The 8,442-nt window shown below is 45.5% G+C and overlaps 1 pseudogene; it reads right to left on the bottom strand.

Moving 5' to 3' along the window:
• Positions 1–931: 931 nt before the first annotated feature.
• Positions 932–1,029, bottom strand: LOC120105631 (annotated as a pseudogene).
• Between the last annotated feature and the right edge of the window lie 7,413 nt (positions 1,030–8,442).

Raw genomic sequence — 8,442 nt, 5'->3', positions numbered from 1 at the left:
CCGAAAGTTGCACCAATTTCGCTCTGTGGCTTAGTTGATGTCTAGGCAAGCTTTGTCCCTATAAGGGAGACAGTTCATCTGTTCGAGGCAAGTGGGTTTTAAGTGGGACCTTTGCGAATGCATCGTGACCCCTCCACTTACCTGGGAGCTTACCTGGTCAACTCGGTTCAGTAGACCGGATTGGAGGCTTTGGTGTCCTCTTCAAACCAGTTAGGAGCTGTCTAGAAATTTAGGAAAAATATTAGAAATTGAGGTGTAATGTTTAGTTGCATGTTTGATTGTGAATAGATTTTTGTTTTAGGGTGTAGTTTTAGGGTATCTTTAGTTGGTACTTACATTTATATTTATTTTATTTTTTTTAAAAAAAATTAAATTTTAAAAAAAAATAATTAAATTTTGTATGCTAGGTTGGGATAGGGACGACACCGGTCGATTAAATCGTACAACTTTAGATCATCCCTTAGGACACACCCTTGAAATTCCTTCGCAGTATCTCACACCTTTTGAGATGGCAAATTTTCCTGATGATGTAGGAAGTCACCATAGTGATGAAGGTAGACCCCCAGTTATGACACTTCGACAATACTTACACCCTACTAGGACTAGTCAACCTTCATGCATGATTATTCCTGAAAATGTAGGACACTTTGAAATCAAACCAGGAGTAATTCAATTGCTGCCCAAGTATCATGGGATGGAATCCGAGAACCCTTATCTTCACCTTAAGGATTTTGAGGAAATTAGCATCACATTTAGAGTGCCAAATGTATCGGAAGATATCCTTAAATTGACCTTGTTTCCTTTTTCTTTAAAGGATAAAGCCAAAACATGGCTGAACTCCTTGAAACCTAGATCGCTAGGAACATGGCATGATATGCAAAGAGAATTCTTGAAAAAATTCTTTCCCGCACAAAGGACTAACTTTTTGAAAAGGCACATTAGTAATTTCCAGCAAAAAGACCATGAAACATTTTATGAATGCTGGGAGAGATTTAAAGATTTGCTTCTCTCTTGTCCTCATCATGGATTTGAAACATGGAGAACCATTAGTTTCTTTTACGAAGGGTTGTCTCCATAGTTGAAACAATTTATAGAGACTATGTGCAATGGTCTATTTTTGGAAAAGCAACCCGATGAGGCATGGGACTATTTAGACTCTCTCGCAGAGACTGCACAATTATGGGATACAGGGGATAGAGTGAACAAACCTTTACCTAAGCCTACTAGCATTGGACATGGGGGCCTTTATAACCTTAGTACTCAGGATGATATTCAGGCTAAAATGGCAGCCCTTACTAAGAAGGTAGAGGAAATTGAACTTAGAAGGATTGAACCCGTCAAGACCTTAGAACATAACAGTGAGTGTTGTAGGATTTGTGAGATGCCTGGTCATCTCACCACTGATTGCCCCATAATACCCGCATTCAAGGAAGTCTTGCATGATCAGGCCAATGTTATGAATACATATCAAAAATCTTTTAATAATCCTTTTTCGGATACTTACAACCCTGGATGGAAGAACCATCCAAATTTCAGGTGGAGGAATGACCAACCTCAACAAGTATATAACCCAACTCCTCCACCTCCGCACCCTCATTATGCACATGCACCCCCTCAAAAATCCAGTCTCGAAGAAATTTTGCAATCTTTCATGCAAGGTCAAGCTAAAATCAATGATGAATTAAGAAATCAACTGACAACGCTGACCACTGCTTTAAGTGCTCAAGAGAAAGGCAAGCTACCAGCTCAACCACAACCTAATCCTCAAGTCTATGGCGGTAGCAATGCATCATCTTCAACTTTGCATAAAGAACAAGCAAAGAGTATAATAACTTTGCGAAGTGGAAAGATTATTGACCGACCAGTCCCAGAACAAACACAAGTCATACCTGATTCTGACCCTCCCAAGACAAAAGAAAAGGATAACGAAGAAACTGAAGCACCAACATCTATTGAAAAAATCAAATGTCCTTTTTCTGCACCATTTCCACAAAGATTAAAGCCCTTGCAAAAGCTTGGACCAAATTCTGAAATTCTTGAGCTTTTTAAGCAAGTAAAAATCAATATACCTCTTCTTGATGCAATCAAACAAGTGCCTTCCTATGCAAAATTTTTAAAAGATTTATGCACTGTCAAGCGTCGTTTAAATGTCAAGAAGAAGGCATTTTTGGCTGAAAATGTAAGTGCAATTTTACAGCATAACATTCTCCCTAAATATAAGGATCCAGGTTGCCCAACTATCTCGTGCATCATTGGCAATTTTAGGATTGAGCGAGCATTGTTAGATTTAGGAGCGAGTGTAAATTTGTTGCCATATACGGTATATGAGCAACTCGGTTTGGGTGAGTTGAAGCCAACAACTGTGACCTTACAATTAGCTGACCGGTCAGTGAAGGTCCCTAGAGGGATTATCGAAGATGTGTTGGTCCAAGTAGACAAGTTCTATTTTCCTGTCGACTTTATCGTACTGGACACACATCCGGCTTCCAATTCACCATCTCAGATTCCAGTCATCTTAGGACGTCCATTCCTTGCAACTTCTAATGCATTGATCAATTATAGGAATGGTATCATGAAGCTTTCTTTTGGCAATATGACTTTGGAACTGAACGTCTTTAGTATAGGCAAACAACCCAGTGATCATGAAGAAAGTAAAGAAGTTGAATGGGTTGAAACCATTGCGGAAAAATATTTGTTAAAAGAAACATTTACTGAATCGGCCGACAATGGTTTGATAGATTGGTGTTCTGAAGGTACTGCTGATGATATGGTCCCACCTATTTTAGATAACTCGGATGTCATGATGGTCAATGGGTGGAGACCAAGAATAGAGGAATTTGAACAGTTGCCACCTCTAAAAGCAAAGATAGTACCATTCCATGAACAAACACCTAAGCTCGAGTTGAAACCTTTACCGAAGGAACTCAAGTATGCCTTTCTTGGATCCAAGGACACATTTCCTATAATCATCTCATCTGATCTGGATCATGCCCAAGAAAGAAAATTACTTGGTGTTCTAACGAAATATAAGGAAGCTTTAGGATGGTCTATTGCCGACTTGAAGGGGATTAGCCCTTTAATTTGCACGCACCGGATATATTTGGAGGACAATGCCAAAACCACAAGGCAAATGCAACGCAGGTTGAATCCTACGATGAGAGATGTGGTTAAAGCAGAAGTCCTCAAGTTGCTTGACGTGGGTATTATTTACCCAATTTCTGACAGTAAATGGGTAAGTCCTACTCAAGTCGTTCCTAAGAAGTCGGGTCTGACGGTAGTCAAAAATGAGCAGGGTGAACTAGTCCCAACTCGTGTTCCGACGAGTTGGCGCATGTGTGTTGACTACCGAAAATTGAATTTGGTCACTAGAAAAGATCACTTTCCCCTACCCTTCCTAGACCAAGTTTTAGAAAGAGTTGCAGGACACAATTTCTATTGTTTTCTCGATGGCTATTCCGGATACTACCAAATCGAGATTTCACCAGAAGATCAAGAGAAGACTACCTTCACTTGTCCTTTTGGCACATTCGCTTTCCGTCGGATGCCATTCGGGTTGTGTAATGCACCTGCAACATTCCAAAGATGCATGCTCAGTATTTTTGAAGACATGAATGAGAAATTTTTAGAAGTGTTTATGGATGATTTCTCTGTTTTTGGCGATTCTTTTGATGATTGTTTATTACATTTACAAGCTGTCTTAGCTCGGTGTATAGAAAAGAATTTGATACTGAATTGGGAGAAATGCCACTTCATGGTGCCAAAGGAAATTGTCCTAGGACATATTGTTTCATCGAAGGGCATGGAAGTTGATAGAGCTAAGATTGACTTAATCGCCAAGCTACCTGCACCCAAGATGGTTAGAGATGTTAGATCATTTTTGGGTCACGCGGGATTTTATAGGAGGTTCATCAAGGACTTTAGTGTCATAGCTCGACCATTATGTAACCTCTTATCCCTTGATACACCGTTCGATTGGACCGAAACCTGTCAAGATGCATTTGAAAAGTTGAAGTCTATGCTTAGCACTGCACCCATCGTGCGACCACCTGATTGGTCGTTACCTTTTGAGATCATGTGCGATGCTAGTGACTATGCGATAGGAGCTGTCCTAGGACAACGCAAGGATAATAAGCCATATGTCATCTACTATGCAAGCAAAACCTTAAATGATCCTCAAATGAATTACACCACCACCGAGAAGGAATTGCTGGCAGTAGTATTTGCATTAGACAAATTTTGCTCTTATATCCTTGGTGCTCCTATTGTTATCTTCACGGACCATGCAGCGCTAAAATATTTACTGGATAAGAAAGAGGCCAAACCACGCTTAATACGATGGATACTTCTACTCCAAGAATTTGACATCACTATCAAAGATAAAAAGGGAGTAGAGAATGTGGTTGCTGACCATTTATCACGGCTAGTTTTTAATGATTCAGTGCCACAGTTGCCCATCAAGGACTCGTTCCCTAAAGAGCAATTGTTTGCACTTTCTACTATGCCATGGTATGCTGATATTGTAAACTTTCTTGTCACGAACCGGATGCCGGAGCATTGGGGATCGAATGATAAGAATAATTTCTTGCGTGAAGTAAGGAGTTATTATTATGATGCCCCCTATTTGTTCAAGTATTGCAATGATCAAATCTTTAGAAGATGCATTCCGGATCATGAGATACAAAGTGTACTCTCTTTTTGTCATGCCAATGCTTGTGGAGGACACTTTGCATCTAAAAAGACGGCAGCTAAGGTGTTACAATGTGGTTTTTATTGGCCTACACTATTTAAAGATGCCCACGAGTTCTGTAGGACATGTGACCCATGTCAACGTGTTGGAAGTATAACTCGTAGGCAAATGATGCCTCTTCAGCCCATTACTGCTATTGAAATTTTTGACATGTGGGGCATCGATTTTATGGGCCCATTTCCACCGTCTTTTGGATATGAGTATATTTTAGTTGGCGTTGAGTATGTGTCAAAATGGGTAGAAGCTGTTGCCTGTACAACTAATGATCACAAACCTGTTTTGAAATTTCTTAAAGAAAATATTTTTTCACGGTTTGGGATGCCCAAGGTTATAATTAGTGATGGGGGAAAACATTTATGTAATAAGCCTTTTGAGATCCTATTACGAAAGTACGGTATCACTCATAGAATTGCAACTCCTTATCACCCGCAGACTAGTGGCCAAGTAGAGCTAGCCAATCGGGAGATTAAACGAATTTTAGAGAAAACGGTGAATCCATCACGCAAAGATTGGTCTTTAAAACTTTCTGACGCATTGTGGGCTTACCGTACTGCTTATAAAACTATTCTTGGTATGTCCCCGTATCGGCTAGTCTATGGAAAAGCATGTCATCTACCTGTTGAAATAGAGCATAAATCGTATTGGGCCATTAGACAATTAAACTTTGAACTGTCAGATGCTGGTTTCGCTAGAAAATTACAATTAAGTGAATTGAATAAAATTCGTCGGGATGCGTATGACAATGCTAGACTCTGTAAAGAACGAATGAAAATTAGGCATGATAACTCAATTCTAAGAAAATCTTTTGAACCTGCACAAAAAGTTCTTTTGTATGACTCTCGCTTACATCTGTTTCCTGAAAAGTTACGATCAAGATGGACAGGTCCTTTCATTGTAAAAACTGTTTTTCCACACGGGGCAGTTGAAATTGAAAATCCACAAGATGGCACAATTTTTAAGATAAATGGACAAAGATTAAAACCTTTTCTTGAGAATTTTGCAGATGAAGAGGACTCCTTTTCCTTGGAGGAGCCTTCTTATGACTGAGCATGACGGCCAAGGTACGTGTATATTAGTTAGAATTAAATTTTTTCTTTTATTTCTAGTTTTCTTCTTGTTGGGGGAATACGGTTTTCCCCCAGTAATACAATAACCCTGCCACCGGAAGACTACGCAGTCGACGACCCCGGACGACTGAGGTCGGCGCCCGACCCCAGAACGTCCGATCCCGGATCATCCGACCTAGAGGACTTCCGACCTCAAAGGCTGGTCTTTGTCGACCACCTGCCGCGGCCGTACCTCTCCGAGGTCCGGCCAAGGGCCATATCCTGCCACTGCCCCAGCATTTATTACACATGATCCCGGCAAATCCCCAGTTCACGCAACAATTAATGTGAATCTCCGGCCTACGCAACAATTAATGTGAATCTCCGGCCTACGCAACAATTAATGCGCGTGGCTCCTTTCATCTACAGATCCTCAGTTCTCCACGGCAAATCAGCTCGGCAGAGTCCTGTCCGCCATGATAAGTCTGACCCCAGCCTCACCGCCGACATCAATGCAATGATTCACCCGATCGCGTGACGGCTCAGGTCGTACGACGGCCTTACCTCCGACATCAGTGTAATTATTTACTTGTCCGTGCACCAGATCAAGCAACGTGCCGAGCTGTACGACGGCCTTGTCCGGTCACATCGCAGGTAAACCCCCCTATAAAAGGGAACCGTGCTTCTCAAGGGCGGGGGGGGGGAACAGAGAGGGAGAGAAAAAATACTACTGCTCCCATTTTCTTTGAACACTATTTTGCCCCCTCTGACTTAAGCATCGGAGGGCCGGTGCCGGAAGACCCGGCCACCGGCTTTTCTGCAGGCACCCCGACAGAGGACGCCGCCCGCCGATGCATCATCACTCCCTCGCGTCCGCCGACAGCTCCCCCTCCTCGACGGACGATCGCCCCCGGGTCCAATTTCCAGCAACAGTTGGCGCTAGAGGAAGGGCCCGAGTTGCGATCATGAAGTTGAGAAGTAAGGGAGCCTCCAACATCTCCCGGCGTCCCCCACAGAGTCCTGGACATTCCGTCCAGAATTCACCTGCTCCGGCTGACCCGGTTCCTCAGGTCCAGCCGGAGCAATTCAATGCCCTGGTGCAGCAAGTCCAGGCCTTGGCGGCCGCCGTTCAAGGCCTGCGACGTGAGGAGGCCTTACCAACGCTCCCCCCGCAGGCCCAGCTCTTGCCGGAGTCCCCTCCCAACGGTCCGGTCCCCCAGGGCCAGAATTTTCATGGCTCTTCAAGGGCCAACAATGAAGGGCGGACCTCCCCCCGGAGAGAGCTGCCTGGGGAAGGTCCCAACGGAAGACCCCAACCCTCTGAAGCCGAATCTGCCCCAGACCACCGTGAGCCGGAGCAAACCACGGCGACGGTTCCTCGGGTTGGGGAGCTCGATAGGAAAGTCGAGCACTTGGAGCGCCAGATTGAAGCTCTCCACAGCAAGAAGGCAAGACAAGATGGGGATTTTGAGTTCACCACCAAGTCCCCCTTTTCCCGCCAGATCGAGGATGAGCCGGTCCCCTTGAGGTTCAAAATGCCTCAAGTGGAGCCCTACAATGGAGTCACCGACCCCCTCGATCACTTGGAGAGCTACCGAGCTCTTATGGCCCTACAAGGATCCTCGGAGGCTGTGCTTTGTAAGGCCTTCCCGGCGACTCTTCGAGGGACAGCTCGACTCTGGTTTTCTGGGCTAAAGCCGAGCACAGTATCTTCCTTCGAGCAACTTGGCAGACAATTTGCCACCAATTTTGCCGCCAGCCGACGCCAACGGCGGACGTCAGATTCCCTCCTGGATGTCAAGCAGAAGGAGGGAGAGTCCCTGAAGGAGTATCTGGACCGCTTTACCGCCGCCACATGGGAAGTTCACGAGCTGGACCAGTCCATAGCCATGTCGGCTTTAAAGACTGGGGCCCGCTCTTATCGATTCCTTTTCTCTATCGAGAAGAGCTTTCCGGCCGACTTCACCGAGATGCTGGCCCGAGCTCGGAAGTACGCTAAGGCCGAAGAGGCTATCGCCTCTAGGCGAGGCGCAATCGAGCCCGCCTCAAGAAAGCAGAAGAAACGCCGCGAGGAGCGCGGCCGCCAAAGAAGCCGATCCCCTCGCCGAGAGAAGAATCTCCCCCGACTGAGAAGCCCGCCTCGGCAGCGGGGACAACCTCAACGGAGGACCTCACCACGACCAAGGTCCCCACCACGGCCTCGGACACACCCAGGGAGGTACGAAAATTACACCCCTGTCAACGCTCCCCGGGCCGAAATTTTGATGGAGATCGAAGGCCGGGATTTCTTCCGACCTCCACCTCCCATGCGGGATACGGGATTCCCGCGCAACCCCAGGAAGTACTGTCGCTTCCACCGAGACCGCGGACACGACACGGAGGACTGTATTCAGCTCCGAGACGAGATCGAGGCGCTTATTCGCCGTGGGGTGCTCAATCGGTTCGTTCGGAACCGACGCGAAGAAAGGAGGCCAGTGGAAAACGCAGCACCGTCCGAGAATCCGGATGACAACAGGCCCATCGCCGGCACCATCAATGTAATCGGAGAAGCCTCGGCGGGAGGACCAGCCCAAGGAATTTCCCCGAAGCGCCCGCGTACTGCTGAAGTCATTTCGTTCTCGGACGAGGATTTGGAAGGGGTTGAGACCC

Source organism: Phoenix dactylifera, unplaced genomic scaffold (assembly GCF_009389715.1).
Source record: "Phoenix dactylifera cultivar Barhee BC4 unplaced genomic scaffold, palm_55x_up_171113_PBpolish2nd_filt_p 000329F, whole genome shotgun sequence".
NCBI classification, from domain to species: domain Eukaryota; kingdom Viridiplantae; phylum Streptophyta; class Magnoliopsida; order Arecales; family Arecaceae; genus Phoenix; species Phoenix dactylifera.
Note: the sequence above shows the minus strand (reverse complement) of the source record. Positions and strands in the feature narration are given on the sequence as shown.